The sequence below is a fragment of the Octopus sinensis genome, linkage group LG4 (assembly GCF_006345805.1).
Source record: "Octopus sinensis linkage group LG4, ASM634580v1, whole genome shotgun sequence".
Lineage (NCBI taxonomy): Eukaryota > Metazoa > Mollusca > Cephalopoda > Octopoda > Octopodidae > Octopus > Octopus sinensis.
The window spans coordinates 1,529,107-1,553,353 of record NC_043000.1 but is presented as its reverse complement, the minus strand read 5'-3'; the positions used below and the strand labels follow the sequence as shown (position 1 = coordinate 1,553,353).

Sequence of the window (24,247 nt, the reverse complement as noted above, 5' to 3'; positions counted from 1 at the left end):
TTTGGTTCCATAGAGCATTCTGTTACAAGCATTTGAATGAAGTTTCCATGTTTCTTCATAGAGAGAGAGCATTCTTCTCTATGAAACCTGGCCCATGAAGAAGGTGCTTCTTGATGGTATATACACCAAGCTTCTCATGTGGAGGTGTGTGGCTTGGTGGTTAGGGTGTTGGACTCATGGTCATAAGATTGTGGTTTCAATTCCTGGACTGGGCAATGTGTTGTGTTCTTGAGCAAAACACTTCGTTTCACATTGCCCCAATCCACTCAGCTGGTAAAAATGAATAATTCCGTGATGGACCAGTGACCCATTCAGAGAGGAAGATATACACTAGAGAAATGGGGAATCCGGCCCTTTTTTTCCTTACATAGTAACATGGATCAACCATCAGTGGTGTTGCGTAGGTGGACTGTACAGGGTAGACACATTACATACATCTGTTTGCTGTTATCAGGTGTATAGTATTTAAGGAAGAGGGTGGCTAATTTGGTTATCGCATTGGGTGGCCAACCCATGCTACGTCACTGTGGTGTGCAGTGAATTACAATGAATTACAATGATATGGGATAGTAAAGGATGGTTTTTATAGTAGTAGAACAAATGTGCAGTCAGACTAATGTCTGATAATTATTGATAATTTCTATAATTTTAGATGATTACTTTTGTTAATTATCCTCCTCTGACAAATCTATTACGAAAAGACAGCACCACCTGTAAAGTAATAAATTTCACTTGTGTAAATTGTAGTTTAATTGGTTAAATATAAACTTCGCATTGACTATGATTTTCTTTTTAGACTTTAGCGTTTAAACTAAGCTCTTCCCAAGGATTGTCAACAGTATGACGTATTTATATATATTATACCGTACTTTTTGTGATGAACAACTGAATTTTTTTGTTATACTCTCCTTTGTTTCATTTCTGTAGGTTCACCAATCAAAAATTAATTGAATAAATCATTCACACTTGGCACCATTTTACCTGAAGGAATATACAGTCACATTTATAGCCATGGATTCAGAAAACATAATAACTCTTCATCTTACACCTGTCAATCATACTACTATGAGCAATATGTCAATTGCCGGGCTTCAGGCTAACACCAATGTCTCACAGACTTTAATCCCCAAAACGACAATAACAACAACAACGACGAGTCACAAAGAATTGATCACAAATCTTGATCTAATTTGGATTATACCAGTCTTAATCCTAATTGTGATCATTCTGTTTGGATTAGCTTTACTTCTATTCTATTGCATTCGAACAACAGAATTGTTGCTGCTAAGTTCGTGCAAACACTGCCATTGCTGTTGTACTGGGCGGCCTTGCCGTAATAAATGTACCAAGACCACTTATAAGCTACGAGATGAAAGACGGAAGTTAACAGAGCATGACTCCAACATAATCTATATGAAAGGTAAATGATGATAGTTACTATATTCATTTCATAACCACAGATGCTTTGTTGATGCTGTGGCTAGAGTTATTTCTGTTGTTATTATTATTATTGTTAGAAGGTAGCAAGCTGCCAGAATTGTTTGCACGTTGGAGAAAATGCTTCATAGCATTTCTGCTCTCTCTTTTCATTCTGAGTTCAAATCCTACTGATGTCAACTTTGTTTTTCCCCCCACTGGAAGGGGGTCAATAAAATAAGCACCAATTGAGCATAGGGGCCATTGTAATCAACTAGCTCTGCCTCACAAATTTTCAGGCCTTTGCCTATAGTAGAAAGAATTATAATTTTTTTGTGGTGGTCACCTGGTAGAATCGTTAGCATGCCGGACAAAATGCTTAACAGCATTTCTTCTGGCTTTACATTTTAAGTTCAAATCTTGCTGAAGTCAACTTTGCCTTTCATTCTTTCAGGGTTGATAAAATAAGTACCAGTTACACACTGGGTTGATGTAATTAACTTACCCACTTCTTTAAAATTGCCAAAACTTTAAAGCTTATTAATATTGTTGTTAGGGCAACAGATTTTCAAAATCATTAAATATTTTGCAGTATTTAGTTTGGTTATTTATGCTCTGAGTTCAAATCCTAGCATGGTAAATTTTGCTTTTCATCTCTCCTCAGTCCATAAAATAAAGTACCAGTTAAATACTGAGGATTGATGGTATTGACTAATACCCTCTCCTCAAAATTGTTGGTTTTGTATCTAAACCAGAAGCCATTATTATCATTGTCAGGGCGATAGATTGACAGAATCATTAAAGTGTTGGATAAAATGCCTTGTGATATTTGCACTGGATTTTTATGTTCTGAGTTCAAATCCCACCAAGGTCCACTTGGTCTTTAATCCTTCCTGGGTTAATAAAGTAAAGTAACAGTTTAGTATTCGAGCCAATTTAATTGATTAATCCTCATTCCCCAAACTTATGAACTTGTCCCTATTTCAGAAGCAATTATTATTATTATTGTTTAGCTCCAGGTCAGCTATGATCAAACAGATTTAAGGATCAAAACAGTTCCATCCATAAACATCTTGATCCTATCCTCCCTATCCTACAAGTACATTATGAAATGTGCTTTTTTTTTTTTTTAAAGACAAGGTATGCTAGAAACAGCATCCAAATCTCCATCAAATTTTCACCTAGCTGTCATATAAAGGGGTTCCTTATAAAAAGGCCAAAATGGTGACCCTCCAAAGGATCTCTGGTGTAATATTACTCAAGGGTGAGTAGTTTAGAGATTGGGAAGTCTTTCCTGCTCAGACTTCTACTCCTCTGCATTGAGAAGTCACAGCCCCATTACTACGAACATGTGATTAGAATGTCCCAGGAAGGGAACATAAGACAGGTTCTTCAAGTCAAGTCAACTGGCATGAAACCTAGGATAGACCAAGAATGAGATGATTGGATAATATGCAAAGTCTCAATTGGCCACACTTGGGAATCCAGCTGGAAGACACCCATGTTGGTATTGCATAAATGCCATGCTACATGGAAAAACACTTGTGCCAGAGCCACATAAAAAACATCTGTGCTAGTGTCATGTAAAAGCACCCATGCCAGTGCTACATGAAAAGCACCCATGTCAGTGCTACATGAAAAGCACCCATGCCAGTGTTACATGAAAAGCACCCATGCCAGTGCTACATGAAAAGCACCCATGCCAGTGCTACATGAAAAGCACCCATGCCAGTGTTACATGAAAAGCACCCATGCCAGTGCTACATGAAAAGCACCCATGCCAGAGCTACATGAAAAGCACCCATGCCAGTGCTACATGAAAAGCACCCATGCCAATGCTACATGGAAATCACCCATGCCAGTGCTACATGAAAATCACCCATGCCAGTGCTACATGAAAAGCACCCATGCCAATGCTACATGGAAATCACCCATGCCAGTGCTACATGAAAATCACCCATGCCAGTGCTACATGAAAAGCACCCATGCCAGTGCTACATGAAAAGCACCCATGCCAGTGCTACATGAAAAGCACCCATGCCAGTGCTACATGAAAAGCACCCATGCCAATGCTACATGGAAATCACCCATGCCAGTGCTACATGAAAATCACCCATGCCAGTGTTACATGAAAAGCACCCATGCCAGTGCTACATGAAAAGCACCCATGCCAGTGCTACATGAAAAGCACCCATGCCAGTGTTACATGAAAAGCACCCATGCCAGTGCTACATGAAAAGCACCCATGCCAGTGCTACATGAAAAGCACCCATGCCAGTGCTACATGAAAAGCACCCATGCCAATGCTACATAAAAAGCACCCATGCCAGTGCTACATGAATAGAACTTCCTGGCCTTAGAATGTTTAGAGTGTGTGGGTTGATTAGGAGTGGAGGTGTTGTTATTGTTGTTATAGGCTCGGGGTGGCGAGTGGGGTGACCGAGGGTGATGTGTGTAGGGTATTTTTGAGTGGAAGTAGTGAGTGGAAGTAGTGTCTGTAGATTCGGGGTTAGTATTGGGAAAGTGATGTGCTATTTTAGTTTATATGTGTGTGTGTGTGCGTGTGTGTGTGTGTATATATATATATAGTGGCTGTGTGGTAAGTAGCTTGCTAACCAACCACATGGTTCCGGGTTCAGTCCCACTGCGTGGCATCTTGGGCAAGTGTCTTCTGCTATAGCCCCGGGCCGACCAATGCCTTGTGAGTGGATTTGGTAGACGTAAACTGAAAGAAGCCTGTCGTATATATGTGTATATATATTATATATATATGTGTGTGTGTGTGTGGTTTGTGTTTTTCCCCAGCATTGCTTGACAACCGATGCTGGTGTGTTTGTAGTCCCCGTCACTTAGCGGTTCGGCAAAGAGACCGATAGAATAAGTACTGGGCTTACAAAGAATAAGTCCCGGGGTCGAGTTGCTCGACTAAAGGCGGTGCTCCAGCATGGCCGCAGTCAAATGACTGAAACAAATAAAAGAATAAAAGAAAAAAGAATATATATATATATATATATATATATATATATATATATATATATATATTATATATATATAAAATAAATATAAGAGAGTGGTCACTATATGGCTCACTCTAGCACCAGTTAATCCAAAAGGTTTCAACCACAAAAATACATGTTTCCCATGAAAGTCAGAACGATTGTTAGCTCACACGGACAGGGCAAATAAAAAATAACAAAATACAGATTATTTTGGGACAATTGTTTCGCTATTAATGAATTAAATGTAATATTACTTACAAAAAAAATCCACTTGTAGCTCCTCAGCCAAAACTATCTGGATGAAATCCACTCAATCACACGCCAGACCTTACCATAACGATAAATACGCGTGTGGTTCAATTGATTACATCCGACGTTATAATTCAATAATTATAATAATCCAGGTTTCTCGGAGCACTAGGCCACTTGGTGTAGAATAGATATACTATTAAATTAGTATCTAATTCTCTCACCCTTATTAATTAATTATAATTATGCTGCATTTATTTCTAAATGGTGTATTTGTTTTCCGTGAAAATTTGGCGCGCTGTTAGTTGGGGCATTTGAATTATAACGTCGGATGTAATCAAGTCATTTGACTGCGGCCATGCTGGAGCACCACATTTAGTCGAGCAAATCGACCCCAGGACTTATTCTTTGTAAGCCCAGTACTTATTCTATCGGTCTCTTTTGTCGAACCGCTAAGTGGCGGGGACATAAACACACCAGAATCGGTTGTCAAGCAATGCTAGGGGGACAACACACACACACACATACACACACACACATATATATATATATATATACATATATACGACAGGCTTCTTTCAGTTTCCGTCTACCAAATCCACTCACAAGGCATTGGTCGGCCCGAGGCTATAGCAGAAGACACTTGCCCAAGGTGCCACACAGTGGGACTGAACCCAGAACCATGTGGTTGGTTAGCAAGCTACTTACCACACAGCCACTCCTGCGCCTATATATATGTATATGTATGTGTATATTGGTGTCAATGAACAAAATGGAGAAATAAAATTGATGCATTGGTAGGAAATAATGATTTCTTTGGGATTAAACTATTTGGCTGCCACTCTGGAGTTTCTTCAACAGCAAGTCAGTTCCTTAAACAGAATAATCAATTTATTCTGTAGAATGTTGGTTTATTAGCTCTAAGAACTAATTGTCACTGAATTATTTACACAGGCACATCACCATCTCCTTAGCTTAGACAATCCTCATTCAGTTTTGACTCCTCCTTTTTCTCATCTCCAAGATTAACTGTTACTCCATCACCAATGACTCAGGTTTAACCAGTCACTACCTAATCAACGTTCTCAACTCCAGTTAAGATAGGATCGATGAATCAGTGTCTAAAATAAGGAAGCTTAGCCCAGCTAAAATAGAATTATCCATATCTAATCAAGTCAACTCACTCCAGCTGAAAAAAAGGAAAGACCCCAATCAAGATAACATTCCATGTTGACGTTTATATCAAAATAATCTGATTGAAAGCAAAACCATTGCTTTAGTATTGACAGGGAATGTTCCAGAAATAGAATCTCCAGCCTGCGTGTTCTGAACATGTTACTCACTTCCTCAAGACTGAATGTAATTAGGATTTCAAAGTTTAATAAGGAAATTAAAGGGTATCAAGAATCTCTGCCAGTAGACCCTATTTCAAAGATAGGGGCCTTTGTGAAAGTAATCTCTTGTTTTTTATCATTTTTATTTCCTCCTTCAGTCATTGGACTGTGGTCATGCTGGAGCACTGCCTTGAAGCGTTTAGTCAAGCAAATCGAACCTAGCACTTATATTTTTTAAGTGTCGTATTTATTCTGTTGATCTCTTTTGCCAAACTGCTAAGTTATAGAGATGTAAATAGACCAATACTGGTTGTCAGGCAGTACTTGGAGACAAACAGACAGACAGACAGACACACACACACACACACACATGCACACACGCATGCACACAAGCATATATATATAAGGAGAGAGAGAGAGAGAAAAAGAAAGAGAAATGGAGAGGGATAGAGGGGGCTTTCGCTTAGTTTCAATCTACCAAATTCATTTACAAAGCATTGGTTGGCCCAGAGCTCTATAATTGAAGATACTTGCCCAAGATGCCAAGCAGTGGGTCTGAACTCAAAACCACATAGTTGCAAAGTGAGTTCTTTAAACAAAGCCATGCCTGTGCCTGTAAGAGAAAAGTTTAAGAAGATACCACTCTTCCATGAGTTATTAGAAATATGATGATGGGTGGCCACAGGTGGCAGAACAGGAACCGAGAGATGAGGGTGCATATAACTATACCCAGCTAAATGTCAAACCATTATCTGCCCCTTCTTCCTCAGAAATGAAAGCCTCTAGAGTACCATTCCTGCAACATGTTTTCTCCATAGACAATGGTGTAATTAGATTGTATGCAGCCCAGGGCAGCCCTTGGGTTTGCCACCCCTATCCCTGGGCCCTACAAGCTCTTTTAGTTTATACACTTGTTTATGCACTTGTGCCAGTGGCACGTGAACAAAACATTCGAGCGGGGTCATTGCCAGTGCCGCTGGACTGACTCCTGTGCAGGTGGCACATAAAAAACACCATTTTCAAGTGTGGTTGTTGCCAGTACCGCCAGACTGGCCCTCGTGGTGGTGGCACTTTAAAAGCACCCACTACACTCTCGGAGTGGTTGGCATTAGGAAGGGCATCCAGCTGTAGAAACTCTGGCATATCAAGATTGGAGCCTGGTGCAGCCATCTGGTTTGCCAGTCCTCAGTCAAAATCGTCCAACCCATGCTAGCATGGAAAGCGGACATTAAACAATGATGATGATGATGACACCAGACTCAGAAGTACTGCCCCCATAAAAGAGTTGACTGAGACAGACCAACCCCTTGCCACACCCCTTGTTAAAAAAAAGTAAAGTTACTCTTTCAAGTCATGTCAATTCATAAGGGCCAATTTTCTTGTTTTCATAGCATATAAATTCCCCTCCTAGATGGAATGTCAATGCATCACAGGATTAAACACTAACCACTTAGCCATGTACCTCCACCTGACTTCAGACTTAATAAATAATAATAATAATGAAATTAATTGTATACAGTGCTCAGGTGCACCACAACTTGTCAAAAGTGTGTATAAAGTATATGCAGTAATGTAGAAATGTCTGGAAAGCGAACAATGTATGAGTTAGATACATGCTTGTGTGTGTATGGAGGGGAGAAAATCAGGTGTAGTGTTGGCGAATCTCAGGAAGCATGGAAGTTTTGAAGGATGCAGTGCTCCGACAACTAACAACTGATGCCGGCAGTTTGTTCCATGCTTCAGCAACTCTCACAAGAACCTGTAGTAGTTTGAGCTAGGTATTAATCACTTCAACTTCATTAATATTTGAAGAACTGTAAAGGCTATATGCACTGCCGTTCTTTCTTTGACCATTTTTCCTACTGCTTAGTCAAAGAATGAAGAATATGGCTCTTTATTTCTCAGAGCCTTCAAGAGTGGTGGAAGAAAGTGAGGAAGTTATCCTTGAACCAGAAACCTGAACCTTATATTTACCATATAATGAGCCCCACTAAAGACACCCTAGGGTTAGATGGTAGGATTAGACCAGGCAATGTATTCAGTCTGCTGTCCAAGAACTCAGAATGTAAAAAGCTGGAGCAACTGCTACAAGATATTGTGTCTCAGATTCTAATAATTCTCAACAACATCTCCTCTATAGTAAGACACCTGTGCTTGTCCCTCTGCCATACTTTTGTCTCTCAACACCTAGCATAAAGTCACCTTCCCTTCTCAAATCCTTTTAATCAAATAGTTAAGGGTTTTTTTCTGTTCTTTTCCTGTTACTTAGCATCCTTACTTGTGCCAGCGGAACAAAAAACAAGTAACAAAAAGTAACCTGTAGGCTCTGTAGAGTGGTTGGTGTTTGAAAAGGCACCAAGCCATAGAAATGATGATGACAGTGATGATGACAACGGCAATGAAGATGATGGTGATGGTGGTGATGATGCTGATGAGGGTGGTGATGATGGTGGTGATGATGCTGATGAGGGTGGTGATGATGCTGATGAGGGTGGTGATGATGGTGGTGATGATGCTGATGAGGGTGGTGATGGTGGTGGTGATGATGGTGATGGTGGTGGTGATGGTGGTGATGGTGGTGGTGATGGTGGTGATGATGGTGGTGATGATGCTGATGGTGGTGGTGATGATGGTGGTGATGGTGGTGATGGTGATTGTGGTGGTGATGGTGGTGGTGATGATGGTGATGGTGGTGGTGATGGTGGTGATGGTGGTGATGATGGTGGTGATGGTGATTGTGGTGTTGATGGTGATGATGGTGATGATGACAACAATGTTGATGATGATGATGATGATAATGATGACCTGGACTGGTTCTAGATTATTTTTTACTCTGAAAAGACGAAAGGCAAAGTTAAACTCTTCAGCCAGATTTGAACCCAGAACACAAAGGGCAAGTACAAATACCACAAGGCATTCTGCTCTGCACTCTAACAACTTTGCCAGGTAAAACCAAAAACATGGTTTTGTCTGGTGACAGCTTCCATTGATCTTGTGACTGCCAACTTTGCTAAAATCCAATAATCTATAAGAAACTAATTCCCTGGTGTTTTATTTCCATACTCAGCCTCTTGTGCCAAAAATATAATTTGTGAGCAACAGATGTGAGGTGGACATTAGACTGAAAATGAAATACTAAGAGAAATAGAGATGCTATGGCTCTTGTAGTGTCCTGCTTTGATCAATATCAGTGTTTCATTATCGGTTCTGGGAAGATACTTTGTAAGATTATCAATTCTTAGAAATGACGAGAATGCCAACTAGAACAATATTGCTACCACTGCCAGTAACAAAGGGGTAAGAGCGGGAGGAGAAGACGGAGGAAGGGGAGGATAGGACAATGGAAAAGGTCAGTTAGTAGAGGAGGGAGTGGGTTCAAATTCATCAGAGAGTCAGAGAGAGAGAGAGTCAGCTTTGTTGACATCTAGGGCATAAATGCCTCTGCCACCATCAGCACCACCACCACCACCACCACCACCACCACCGCCGCCCCCATCACCACCACCACCACCATGGAGAAAATCAGAAGCAGAGAGTAGTAGGTTCAAATTCATCGGACAGCCAGTGATTTATCTGTGTTGATATGTAGGGTACAACTACATCCCCCACCATTGCCACCACTACCACCACCACCACCACCACCGCCAACACCACCAATGCCGCCATCGTTGTTGTCCTTATCGTTGTCTTCATCACAAGCACCACCACAATCATCAACATCCTCCTGCTCCTCCTCCTTCTCCTCCTCATCATCATCATTAGTGCCTTCATCACCATCATTATCCCTGTCACCACCACCGCCATAACTACAATCACCACCTCTATCACAATCACAGCCACTCTGTACTACCCCCCCCCCCAGCCCCATCATACTACTATTCTTTTCTGCTATCATTACTTGTATAAATGCTGCCACCATTCAATAATCACATCCAACAGCATCATACCACCGTGAGTAAAATGATCATCATTACTCGGTACCATAAACACAACATCCACCTTATCCCTATAACCACCATCAACACAACCACAACCACAACTGCTCTAATAATACTCTACCAGTAGCATCTTCTTGACTGATAATTCATCATGCACCACCCTACCTTCTCCATACCCTCAGGATACAAGACAACCACCCACCTAAGCTACCTACCTCCACGACTAAGTTTTCTAGAAAGCCCTGAGTTCATCTGGTACTCTTTCTCTCTCTCTCTCTCCCACTAGTTTGTTATCTAATTTGTGAAGGCCACTCTTCCAGTTTTGGTCAATGTTTTGGCATTAGAGATGTTGTGAATACCTATTTCTTTACTGCCCACAAGGGGCTAAACACAGAGAGGACAAACAAGGACAGACATAGGTATTAAGTCGATTACATTGACTCCAGTGCGTAACTGGTACTTAATTTATCGACCCCGAAAGGATGAAAGGCAAAGTCAACCTCGGCAGAATTTGAACTCACAACGTAACGCAGACGAAATACCGCTAAGCATTTCACCCGGCATGCTAACGTTTCTGCCAGCTCGCCGCCCAAAATACCTATTATGCCCCTGCATGTGCCCTTCTCCACACTTCACTTGAATGACGCGTCAGCCAGGCTAAGTGGCAACACTTAAAGAGGGAACCACACCAAACTACATAGCCAAAACAGAACTTTCAAATCAACATTTAAATTGCTTTTAAACACTAAATATTACGCAATAAATATTACACATTAAAAATTACACACTAAATAAAAACACTGTGGCGGCGCAATGGCCCAGTGGTTAGGGCAGCAGATTCGCGGTTGGAGGATTGCAGTTTCGATTCCCAGACCGGGCATTGTGTGTGTTTATTGAGTGAAAACACCTAAAAAAAAAGCACCACGAGGCTCTGACAGGGGGTGGTGGTGAACCCTGTTGTACTCTTTCGCCACAACTTTCTCTCACTCTCTCTTCCTATTTCTTGAGTAACGCAGTGATGGACTGGCGTCCCGTCCAGCTGGGGGTAACACATATGCCACAGAAACCGGGATACCGAGCCCATGAGCCTGGCTAGGCTTGAAAAGAGAGCAAAAAAAAATAAATAAATGAAAACACTGAATCAAAAACACTAAATATTAAAATGATGCACTAACTATTATTTAGTATATATTGTTACGAAACGGACTGGATCGCCTGTCGTCGTCGCTCGCCCCGAACGGCTCACACAAGTTCGCCACGGAACCCAAAGAGGCGGAGAGAGGAGATACAGATAGATACTGCCACAACCTCAACCTCAGCACAGAGATACAGAGGCACAACCCGAGATACAACCCAAAGAGGCAAGGCAACAACTGGCAACACTGGCTTATATTCAAACAACAGTTTATACGACAATTACAATTGTTACAACATCAAGATACATCAAAGCATGCACGTGACTACTCAATACATAATACAACAGCATTTCAAGAGTACAACTCAAAGCATAATACAACATCATGTAACAATTCAAGAGTACACGTCCCAAGACAACAGTTCTTTAAAGTCTCTTCCTAAACATCACAATCAACAAGTCCTTTACTCTTCTTCTTCACAATGTCCTTTATCGACCACATCGACAGAGTCCTTGACTGTTCTTTTCACTGTTCAATACACCGTGACACATATCAATGCACAAACACATACCTCAATTCCTAATTGAATCTGCCAGTGTCCCATTCCTCTCAATACTGCTAATTCCTCTGAATACTGCTAATTCCCTTCTGTGCCGCCAAGCTTTCTCACATCCAACTTGCTCCTAAGAATTCCAACGCTTGCTCCTTAAATCCAAGGTCCGTCTGTCTTCTTCGAGGACCGGCCAGCGACTGCCAAGACCTCACTTCGTCTCTGCTTCTTCCACTCCCTCATCTCCCTCTGTACCACTCATACCCTCTCTAACTGTCCCTTAGTCTTATACTCTATCTCTCTCATGACAGCTCTACCATACTCTCTGCCTGTCCTTCTCTCTTACTGTCAATACCCTCTCCATCTGCTCTTAGATTCCCTTAATCTGTCTTCCTCTTTCACATTCTCCTGACCCTCTTCTCAGCCGCACGAGGTCACAGGTCATTCCAAAACCCATTAGTCCTCCATTAGACAAAAGACTGTCACATTTTCACCAGACATACTGGAACCATATCCACGATGTGGGTCAGAAACACTGCACTAGTTAAACCCCGTAACAATATTATACAACAAGCTTACCCATGTCAAAGATGTTGACAGTTCTATTAATGATGGAAAATGGTGCATCAAAAATTTTAAACTAACAGAGACAACACTTGAATATCATACAGTTCTACGGGCATATGGCGTAGTGGTTAAGAGCGCGGGCTACAAACCCCAAGATTCTGAGTTTGATTCCAAGCAGTGACCTGAACAATACTCTTTTTATCTCTTTTACTCTTTTACTTGTTTCAGTCATTTTGACTGCGGCCATGCTGGAGCACCGCCTTTAGTCGAGCAAATCGACCCCAGGACTTATTCTTTGTAAGCCCAGTGCTTATTCTATCGGTCTCTTTTGCCAAATCGCTAAGTGACGGGGACGTAAACACACCAGCATCGGTTGTCAAGCAATGCTAGGGGGACAAACACAGACACACAAACACACACACACACATATACATATATATATATATATATACGACAGGCTTCTTTCAGTTTCTGTCTACCAAATCCACTCACAAGGCATTGGTCGGCCCATAACAACAACAATAATAATATAATAATAATAATAATAATAATAATAATAATAATAATAATAATAATAACAACATCAAAAAATACCTTAGGAATGAGAACCCAGGTTTAAGATTTCCCCAAGACACCTTTTCTACTCTAGGCACAAGACCCGAAATTTTGCGGGAGGTGGGGCAGTCGATTAGATCAACACCACTATGCAACTGGTACTTAATTTATTGACCCTGAAAGGATGAAAGGCAAGGTTGACCTCGGCGTAATTTGAACTCAGAACGTTTCTAGCAGCTCACTGCCTTATTACATTCTAAATATTTATTTCTTTATTGCCCACAGGGGACTAAATATAGAGGAAACAAACAAGGACAGACAAAGGGATTAAGTTGATTACATTTACTCCAGTGCATAACTGGTACTTATTTAATCGACCCTGAAAGAATGAAAGCAAAGTTGACCTTGGTAGAATTTGAACTCAGAATGTAGAGTCAAATGAAATACCTATTTCTTTATTACCCACAAGGGGCTAAACACAGAGGGGACAAACAAGGACAGACATAGGTATTAAGTTGATTACATCGACCCCAGTGCGTAACTGGTACTTAATTTATCGACCCCGAAAGGATGAAAGGCAAAGTCGACCTCGGCGGAATTTGAACTCACAACGTAACGCAGACGAAATACCGCTAAAGCATTTCGCCCGGCGTGCTAACGTTTCTGCCAGCTCGCAGTCAAATGAAATACCGCTAAGCATTTCGCCCGGTGTGCTAATGTTTCTGCCCACTCACCGCCTCATTACATACTAAAACATTACACAATATACATTACACACTGAAACATAGACTAAATGAAATAATATAAAGTAAATATTCTAAATAAACTCAAAACTACAATTTTTTATATTCCCTGCCAAACATGAAAATTAATAACTATCTGTGTAATTACTCTTTTACTCTTTTACTTGTTTCAGTCATTTGACTGCGGCCATGCTGGAGCACCGCCTTTTAGTTGAGCAAATCGACCCCGGGACTTATTCTTTGTAAGCCCAGTACTTATTCTATCGGTCTCTTTTGCCGAACCGCTAAGTGACGGGGACGTAAACACACCAGCATCGGTTGTCAAGCAATGCTAGGGGGACAAACACAGACACACAAACCCCACCACACACACATATACATATATATATATACATATATACGACAGGCTTCTTTCAGTTTCCGTCTACCAAATCCACTCACAAGGCATTGGTCGGCCCGTGGCTATAGCAGAAGACACTTGCCCAAGGTGCCACGCAGTGGGACTGAACCCGGAACCATGTGGTTGGTAAGCAAGCTACTTACCACACAGCCACTCCTGCGCCTATTAATTATTAATTTTTAAAAAATTCACTCTCCTTTTCTTTGAGGGTCACTAACAAACCCCTTTGAGTTTTCGATGTCTTTCTCCAACTAAGAGGCAAATTGCAATTCAGTGAGAATTTTTGCCTTGTGTCAATCAGTACTTAACACCTATTTAAGTTGTACAAATTTATATCCTGTTTATTATATATGTAAAACACTGGAAGTCTTCTTCCTGTTACTCACAAATCTTTCCCAAAGCAATTTTCTTAACAACTGTCATCTGTTGAGGAGTCTATCTTTAGGTAACTTGCTACTTTAAAGTTTTAAAATTGTAATTTTTGAAGGTAAAAATCCTCTTGGATACCATATTGAACTATCAACTAAGTATATTAGAACCAATTTATAGACCAACCTTCCTCACACACACACATCTAATTTATCATAAAAATTTTCATTTCGGGCTATTTTCTAAAATAAAATGCTGCTTTTAGAAATTTCCTGCTGCTTTTTATGAAATTGATTTAACAGTCTATAAGTGTTTTATCTACCATGCGATACATCTACAAGTTTGGCTCCAAAGAGCATTCTGTTACAAGCATTTGATTCAGGTTTCCTGGTCCCTTCATAGAGAGAGAATTCTTCTTTATGGAACCTGATCCATGAAGAAGGTGCTTCTTGATAGCCTTGATGGTATGTACACCAGTCTTCTCGTGTGGAGGTGCATGGCTTAGTGGTTAGGGTGTTGGACTCATGATCATAAGATTGTGGTTTCGATTCCTGGACTGGGCAATGCATTGTGTTCTTGAGCAAAACACTTCATTTCACATTGCTCCAATCCACTCAGCTGGTAAAAATGAGTAATGCTGTGATGGACCGGGGTCCTGTCCGGGTGGGGAATATATACGCTATGAAACTGGGAAACCGGCCCTTATGACTCAAGACATGACTCAAGAACGTAACTTTACTTTTTTACCAAGCTTCTCACGAGGGCTCAAGGTGTTTTTTCCAACACTTTAATGAATTTGCTAGTTTACCATTGATAATAAAGCATAGAAAAACAGAAAACTGGCAAACATTTGTATCGGATATAAACCAAAAGATTAATGGTAAAACTTTTTATAGAGTAATTAACATCTTCACCAGCACCAACGAGGGTCGCACCATACTCTATGTCAGATCACAACTCCAAATGATATACTCACATAGCAACACTAAACAAGCTCTCTTAGCGTACATTTCTTAAAAACAAGTTACTAAAAACTACACAAAAGCAAAAATACAAAATATAAAATATGCAACCTCCATTCAAGTCATAAGTTCCACTCCTTCCATCTACCAGAGACCCCTATCCTTACTTACTAAAGTTACCATACTTCTTAAAGAGCATAGCCCACCCACAAACTTTTCTGTTTTGATGTGGCCGTCTGCCAGCCTCGTCTGGCACCCGTGTCGGTGGCACATAAAAAACACCATCCGACCGTGGCCGTTCGCCAGCCTCGTCTGGCACCTGTGTCGGTGGCACATAAAATCACCCACTACACTCTTGGAGTGGTTGGCGTTAGGAAGGGCATCCAGCTGTAGAAACACTGCCAGATCTGACTGGCCTGGTGCAGCCTTCGGGCTCGCCAGACCCCAGTTGAACCGTCCAACCCATGCTAGCATGGAAAGCGGACGTTAAACGATGATGATGATGATGATGATTTTGGGCAGTCTTTTCTGCTTTTCTCTGGCTGGAGACCTCTTTCTTCAGCACTACCTCAGTAGCACATTCTCTTCTCTGCCACCCTTATGAATTCTAGGCCAGAGCCAGATGTGTCATGTAAGATGTTTGTTTCCTTAAATTGTGGCCTACCAATCCCCATTTGTACTCCAAGATCATTTTTCACAAGGGAAACCAAAAATTATCATAATACTAATGCCTAACAAAAACTCAAATGAAGTAACATCATACAGATCCATTATCCTTTTATACACAACACAAAAATTTTACTAACCTTTGACATCACTAAACCTTACACACTCCTCTTTATCTGTCAACAGTGATACAAAATACCATAATCAAATGTCACAACTCTCACAAACCTAACACAGAAAATGTAAATCAACCTCTTTCATATAAACACCTCTTATGTATTCTAAATATGGTTGTGAGAATATAGGCAATTGATATACAATTTCAGCAGCACATTTTTCAGTTGCAGTTCAGACCAGAGTTTTAGTGATAAACCAAACTGAACACTCATAGTACATACCTATTACATTATGTCAACTGCCAAAAAATCCTTGAAATGAGAATATGTATATATATATTTTCTTATTGGAGCTTCCAATGTGAATGCCAAGCAGTACAGCATGTCATTTCCAAATTTCTGGCATGGTGCTGTTTTCTCACAGATGGTGCTCAACTGACCCTACTATACTGTGTAGTTGACAAAATCAAAAACAATATACCCATTGCACCCTGTATGTATACACACACACATATACATACATACATACATATATACATATATACATACATACATATATATATATATAGACACACACACACACAGACACACACATATATATATATATATATATATACACACGCATGCACACACATACAGACAAACATATATATGGAACATAATGGTATAATTACAAACAGGTAAAACTTTAGCCATTTCTCTGCAAACTGAAAAAATGATGAACAACCGCAAATGATGAATAGGCGCAGAAGTGGCTGTGTGGTAAGTAGCTTGCTAACCAACCACATGGTTCCGGGTTCAGTCCCACTGTGTGGCATCTTGGGCAAGTGTCTTCTACTATAGCCTCGGGCCGACCAAAGCCTTGTGAGTGGGTTTGGTAGACGGAAACTGAAAGAAGCCCGTTGCAAATATGTATATATATATATATATGTGTGTGTGTGTGTGTGTTTGTGTGTTTGCGTTTGTCCCCCTAGCATTGCTTGACAACCGATGCTGGTGTGTTTACGTCCTCGTCACTTAGCGGTTCGGCAAAAGAGAATGATAGAATAAGTACTGGGCTTACAAAGAATAAGTCCCGGGGTTGATTTGTTCGACTAAAGGTGGTGCTCCAGCATGGCCGCAGTCAACTGACTGAAACAAACAAGTAAAAGAGTAAATATATATATATATGTGAAGGCATCATGTGGTTTACTGGTTAGGGTATTTGGCTCATGATCATAAGGTTATGAGTTCAATACCTGCTGGCATGTTGTGTCTTTGAGCAAGACACTTTATTTTATGTGGCACCTGTCCACTCTGCTGACAAAAATGAGTAGCACCTGTAATTAAATGGGCCAGCCTTGTCACATCCTGTGTCACACTGAATCTTCCTGAGAAATAGGTTAAAAGGTACACATGTTTTTGAGTGCTCAATTACTTGCATGTTAACTTCATGAGCAGACCGTTCTATCGATTGGATCTGCTGGAACCCTTGTCATCATAACTAACCGAGTGCCAGGACAGTATTACTGTACCGGATAAGGCGGCGAGCTGGCAGAAACGTTAGCATGCTGGGCGAAATTCTTAGCGGTATTTTGTCTGCCGTTATGTTGTGAGTTCAAATTCCGCCGAGGTCGACTTTGCCTTTCATCCTTTCAGGGTCGATCAATTAAGTACCAGTTACACACTGGGGTCAATGTAATTGACTTAATACCTATGTCTGTCCTTGTTTGTCCCCTCTATGTTTAGCCCCTTGTGGGTAATAAAGAAATAAGTATTACTGTACTGAATAGATTATCTGATATTGTTATACACCACTGGTCACAATATGCTTCCTTGCACTGTTGTTGCTTTCAGACGATGCCTCTTTGTTGGCTAGGTGGGGAATTCAACATTCCCCAAAAACAGAACACCTGCCTGCCACAGGGTTACCCATTTACAGCGGAGTGGACTGGGGTAACATGAAATGAAGTTTTTTGCTCAGCAATACAATGCACCACTGGACTGGGAATTGAAACCACAATCTTGTGATCGCGAGTTCAATACCCCAATCACTAGACCACATGCTTTCACACGCATACACAGACACACACTCATATATACAAAGGGGTGCGGAAATGTTTCTGGCTTTAAGGGTACCATGAAAAGCTTGGTTGGAGGCCCAACCTTCTGAGTTCTTTTACAGGGCTTAGAAAAATGGAAGGACCACTACAGTAAGTGTGTGAATCTGAGAGAAGGGGCATGTTGAATAAAATCATAATTAACTTATTCTCTTGCGTTTTCTTTTACCCAAAGCCACCCCCTTGTATATATATATATATATATATATGTATATTATGTCATGAACATCTGACCTCATTCACTAACCCACTCATACAAAATGTACTCAATAGCACCTTAAGCAACAAGATGATTTGTTGGCTAACCTGTAACTTGTCTGGCTGCCAAGCCTATATAATGTATAAGAACAAAACTTCCAGAAACCAGTTGTTACCCAAATGGAGTACAAGAGGGGCCCATCCTTTCTCCTACGCTTTTTAAAACTATAAATTTACACCATCATACCACAATCACTACAGATAGATTCATATGTAGATGACATCATGCTTACATCCTAGAACTAATTTCTAAACACTGCTGTACAACTACTTTAATCCTATTTACATCATCATCATCATCATCATCATCGTTTAGCGTCCGTTTTCCATGCTAGCATGGGTTGGACGGTTCTACTGGGGTCTGTGAAGCCAGAAGGCTTCATCAGGCCCAGTCTGAAATGGCAGTGTTTCTACAGCTGGATGCCCTTCCTAACGCCAACCACTCCGTGAGTGTAGTGGGTGCTTTTTACGTGCCACCCGCACAGGTGCCAGACAGAGCTGGCAAACAGCCACGAACGGATGGTGCTTTTTATGTGCCACCGGCACGAGGACCAGGCGAGGCTGGCAACGGACACGAAACGGGGCGGTGCTGGCAACGGTCGCGAAACAGAAGGTTCTCTTACATGCCACCGGCACTGGTAACACATCTGCAATTTCCATTGATCAATTTCGATTCTGATCCTCACTTGCCTCAACAGGTCTTCACAAGTAGAGTTTTGTGTTCCAAGAAGGGAAGGTATGCATACGTAGGCTGGCTCCATCCCATGTAGAAGACCACGGGTTATGGACTCACTTGTCCTGCCGGGTCTTACCTAAGAAAAAAATGGCTCCACAATGAAAAAATTGACTGCAGCCATGCTGGAGCACCGCCTTTAATCGAGCAACTCGACCCCGGGACTTATTCTTTTGTAAGCCCAGTACTTATTCTATCGGTCTCTTTTGCCGAACCGCTAAGTGACGGGGACATAAACACACCACCATCGGTTGTCAAGCAATGCTAGGGGGACAAACACAGACTCACAAACACACACACACGCACACATATATATATACATACATATATACGACGGGCTTCTTTCAGTTTCCGTCTACCAAATCCATTCACAAGGCTTTGGTCGGCCCGGGGCTATAGTAGAAGACACCTGCCCAAGGTGCCACGCAGTGGGACTGAACCCGGAACCATGCGGTTGGTTAGCAAGCTACTTACCACACAGCCACTCCTGCGCCTATACAATGATACTAGGGTGTGCCGAAAAGTTCCTGGTTTTAAAGGTTTCGCGAAAGGCCTGGCTGGAAGCCCAATCTTCCAAGTTCTTTTACAGGGTTTAGAAGAACTGAAGGTCAGCTGCAAGAAGTAAGGGGCATCTGAGAGGGGAATTTGTTGAATAAAATCATAATTAACTGATCCCCCCTCTGCATTTTCTTTTACCCGAAGCCAGGAAGTTTTCAGCACCCCTTCGTATCAGCGTCACTTTAACCCCTGCTAAACACCATTCCTATACCCATTGCCAACGTTACCACTATCATAACTTTCAACACTACCACCACCACCACCACCACCAACAACAACAACAACAACAACAACAACAACAACAACAACAACAACAACAACAACAACAACAACAACAATAACAATAACAACAACACTATCACCACCAACAGTGCAACAACAACAACAACACCACTGCTGCTTCCACCACCACCACCACCACCACCACCATCACCACTACCACCACCACCACCGCCAATACCACCATCAGCAACAACAATACCATTACCACCAACAGTGTAACAATAACAACATAGCAGCAACAACAACACCACTGCTACCACCACCACCACCACCACCACCACCACCACCAACAACAACAACAACAACACCATCACCACCAACAACAGTGCAACAGTAACAACAGCAGCAGCAGCAGCAGCAACAACAACAACACCACTGCCCCCTCTACCACCACCACCACCACCACAACAACAACAAACAACACCATCACCACCAACAACAGTGCAACAGTAACACAGCAGCAGCAGCAGCAGCAGCAGCAGCAACAACAACACCACTGCCCCCTCTACCACCACCACCACCACAACCACTACCACCACCACCACCACCCCACCACCAACAACAACAACACCATCACCGCCACTACCGCCACAAACATTACAACAACAACAGCAACAGCAGCACTACAATCACCATCACCACCAATTCTATCTTCATCGTTACTGTCATTATACTCTGGCCTTCTACTGCTAATTACAGTTGCCATTGGAAACTACTTAATTCTATTTTCCTGTTTAGCTCTTTGAAAAAGCTATTTCCTCTCTTGTGGTTGCTCTTAACTATACACCCATATTTTTCACGTGCATATATATATACATACATGCACGTACACCCCCCCCCCCACACACACACACTCCCCCAACCACCACATCACTAAGCAGATAATCATGTGGGAATTGACAGTGGCCTGGGAAGAACACATGGAGGAGGCTCATGAGAAAAATATTGCCAAATATGAAATGCCGGTAAAGCAAGTAGTTTAGAAATCAAGGGTGGTGGGCATGCCAGTTGAAGTACCTTATTTTCTGGCTTACAAGTCTATGTAATACATTACTCTCTTACTCTTTTACTCTTTTACTCTTTTACTTGTTTCAGTCATTTGACTGCGGCCATGCTGGAGCACCGCCTTTAGTCGAGCAAATCGACCCCGGGACTTATTCTTTGTAAGCCCAGTACTTACTCTATCGGTCTCTTTTGCCGAACCGCTAAGTGACGGGGACATAAACACACCAGCATCGGTTGTCAAGCAATGCTAGGGGGACAAACACAGACACACAAACCCACACACACACACATATATATATACATATACATATATACGACAGGCTTCTTTCAGTTTCCGTCTACCAAATCCACTCACAAGGCATTGGTTGGCCCGGTGCTATAGTAGAAAGACACTTGCCCAAGGTGCCACGCAGTGGGACTGAACCCGGAACCATGTGGTTGGTTAGCAAGCTACTTACCACACAGCCACTCCTGCGCCTGTGTAAACATGTAGTGTGAACATGCTTGGCAGATCAGCTCAAGAGAGGACTTCATGTGTCTGGGACTTTGTCTTGTCAGGTGACTTTCGGCAGCTTTCTCAGGCAGTTCATGCGGAAGTGGTTTAGCTTTTTGGCATGGCTTTCGTAAACTGTCCAAGTCTCGCAAGTTTACTGTAACATAGACAGTACAAATGCTTGGTACACCTTCAGCTTGGTGGCCAGGCCAGGCTAATGCCTCTCCAGTTACACAGATTCATGTAGTTGTCTGAATGCTGAGCTTCCCTTGATGATGCATGTATCATCTTCATCGTCAATGTTCACTACCTTTCCAAATTCTGCTGTAGTTTATGTGGAATTTTTGGTCTTCCAGAGTCATTTCATATAAGTTAACTTACCTTTTTTTGACTGTAAATTTTGGTCAGAAAAATTCAACATGTATGCTGGAAAATACAGTAGGTTACTGTAGTATGATCAGTCTATGAAGTCCTTTCCGATCAGAGTTACTGTACAGTAAAGATGCAGCAGGTATGTGTTCAAGGCGGTGAGCTGGCAGAAATGTTAGCGCGCCAGGCGAAATGTGTAGCCGTATTTCGTCTGCCGTTATGTTCTGAGTTCAATTTCCGCCGAGGTCAACTTTGCCTTTCATCCTTTCGGGGTTGATAAATTAAGTACCAGTTACGCACTGGGGTTGATGTAATAGACTTAATCTGTTTGTCTATCTTCTCTGTGTTTAGCCCCTTGTGGGTAGTAAAGAAATAGGTATGTGTTCCATCAAGGAAGCCACTCAGAAAACATTTAGGTGGTTTTAGATAAGGAGAGAAGAGCTATGGCTGGATGTAGCTTGGATGCAAGCTGAGATTTAATCAGTCATTGCTGGCTCAACTGAGCAAGGGGTTCTGATGTCTGAAAGACCTGGGACACACTCTGATACCCCACCAGGAATCCAGGAATATCATTACTGGTACATCCTTGGACAGCTATGAGATATATCTTGTAATCTTTCTCTCTCTTTCTCTCTTTCTCTCTCTCTCTCTCTCTCTCTCTCTCTCTCTATATATATATATATATATTATATTATATTAAATTAGAGATAAAACCACTATTAGGCAAATCATACAATGAAAAACTTAAGCCAATACATAAGATTATTTAATATAATATAATATTTTACTATAAAATTGGATTCAATCCTAAATCTGATTTTCCCCTGTAAGTTTGGATTTATTCCCTAATATTATATATATATATATCATCATCATCATCATCATCGTTTAGCGTCCGTTTTCCATGCTAGCATGGGTTGGACGGGTCAACTGGGGTCTGTGAAGCTGGAAGGCTTCGTCAGGCCCAGTCAGATCTGGCAGTGTTTCTACGGCTGGATGCCCTTCCTAACGCCAACCACTCCGCGAGTGTAGTGGGTGTTTTTTACGTGCCACCTGCACAGGTGCCAGACAGAGCTGGCGAACGGCCACGAACGGATGGTGCTTTTACGTGTCACTGGCACGGGGCCAGGCAATGCTGGCAACGGATACGAACGGATGGTGCTTTTACGTGCCACCGACACGGGGCCAGACAGAGCTGGCAACCGGCCACGAACGGACGGTGCTTTTACGTGTCACCGGCACGGGGGCCAGCCGAGGCTGGCAACGGACGCGAACGGATGGTGCTTTTACGTGCCACCGACACGGTTGCCAGACAGAGCTGGCAAACAGCCACGAGCGGACGGTGCTTTTACGTGTCACCGGCACGGGGGCCAGCCAAGGCTGGCAACGGACACGGACGGATGGTGCTTTTACGTGCCACCGACACGGGGCCAGGCAGAGCTGGCCAACGGCCACGAACGGACGGTGCTTTTACGTGTCACCGGCACGGGGCCAGGCGAGGCTGGCAACGAACACGAACGGATGGTGCTTTTACGTGCCACCGACACGGGGCCAGGCAGAGCTGGCAAACGGCCATGAGCGAATGGTGCTTTTACGTATCACCGGCACGGGTGCCAGACGAGGCTGACAGCGGACACGAACAGATGGGTCACTTAACCCCTGCTTTCTGATATATGATTTGATTTTGATTGTTCTCACTGGTTTTGCCGGGTCTTCTCACGCACAGCATACTTCCATAGGTCTCGGTCTCTGGTCATTTCCTTGGTAAGACCTAGAGTTCGAAGGTCGTGCTTCACCACCTCGACCCAGGTTTACCTGGGTCTACCTTTTCCACAGGTACCCTCAACTGCCAGGGTGTGGCACTTTTTCACACACCTATCTTCATCCATTCTCACCACATGACCATACCAGCGCAATCGTCTCTCTTGCACACAACATCTGATTCCTCTTAGGTCCAACTTTTCTCTCAAGGTACTTACACTCTGTCGACTATGAACACTGACATTACACATCCAACGGAGCATACTAGCTTCATTTCTCGCGAGCTTACGCATGTCCTCAGCAGTCACGGCCCATGTTTCACTGCCATGTAGCATGGCTGTTCGTACACATGCATCATACAGTCTGCCTTTTACTCTGAGCGAGAGGCCTTTAGTCACCAACAGAGGTAAGAGCTCCCTAAACTTTGCCCAGGCTATTGTTACTCTAGCCGTTACACTTTCAGCACACCCACCCCCACTACTGACTTGGTCACCAAGATAACGGAAGCTATCAACTACTTCTATTTTTTCCCCTGGAAAGTGACGGAAGTTGTTTTCTGCAGATTTTCAGAGGTTAATGCTCCCGAGCATCTGCCACATACAAAAACCATCTTCCTAGTTAGCCTTCCTATGACATTGCTGCACCTCTTATGTGTCCATAGCTTACACTTGGTGCATCTTATAGAGTTT

General features: G+C 42.3%; 1 long non-coding RNA gene across 1 annotated transcript in view; it reads left to right on the top strand.

The window, feature by feature from the left end:
* The window catches only part of LOC118762845, a 64,184-nt gene that overhangs the window by 7,548 nt on the left and 32,389 nt on the right, over positions 1-24,247 (top strand). The window contains exon 3 of the long non-coding RNA XR_004998589.1: positions 928-1,420. This is a non-coding gene — a long non-coding RNA (uncharacterized LOC118762845). The remainder of the gene's footprint in view (positions 1-927; positions 1,421-24,247) is intronic.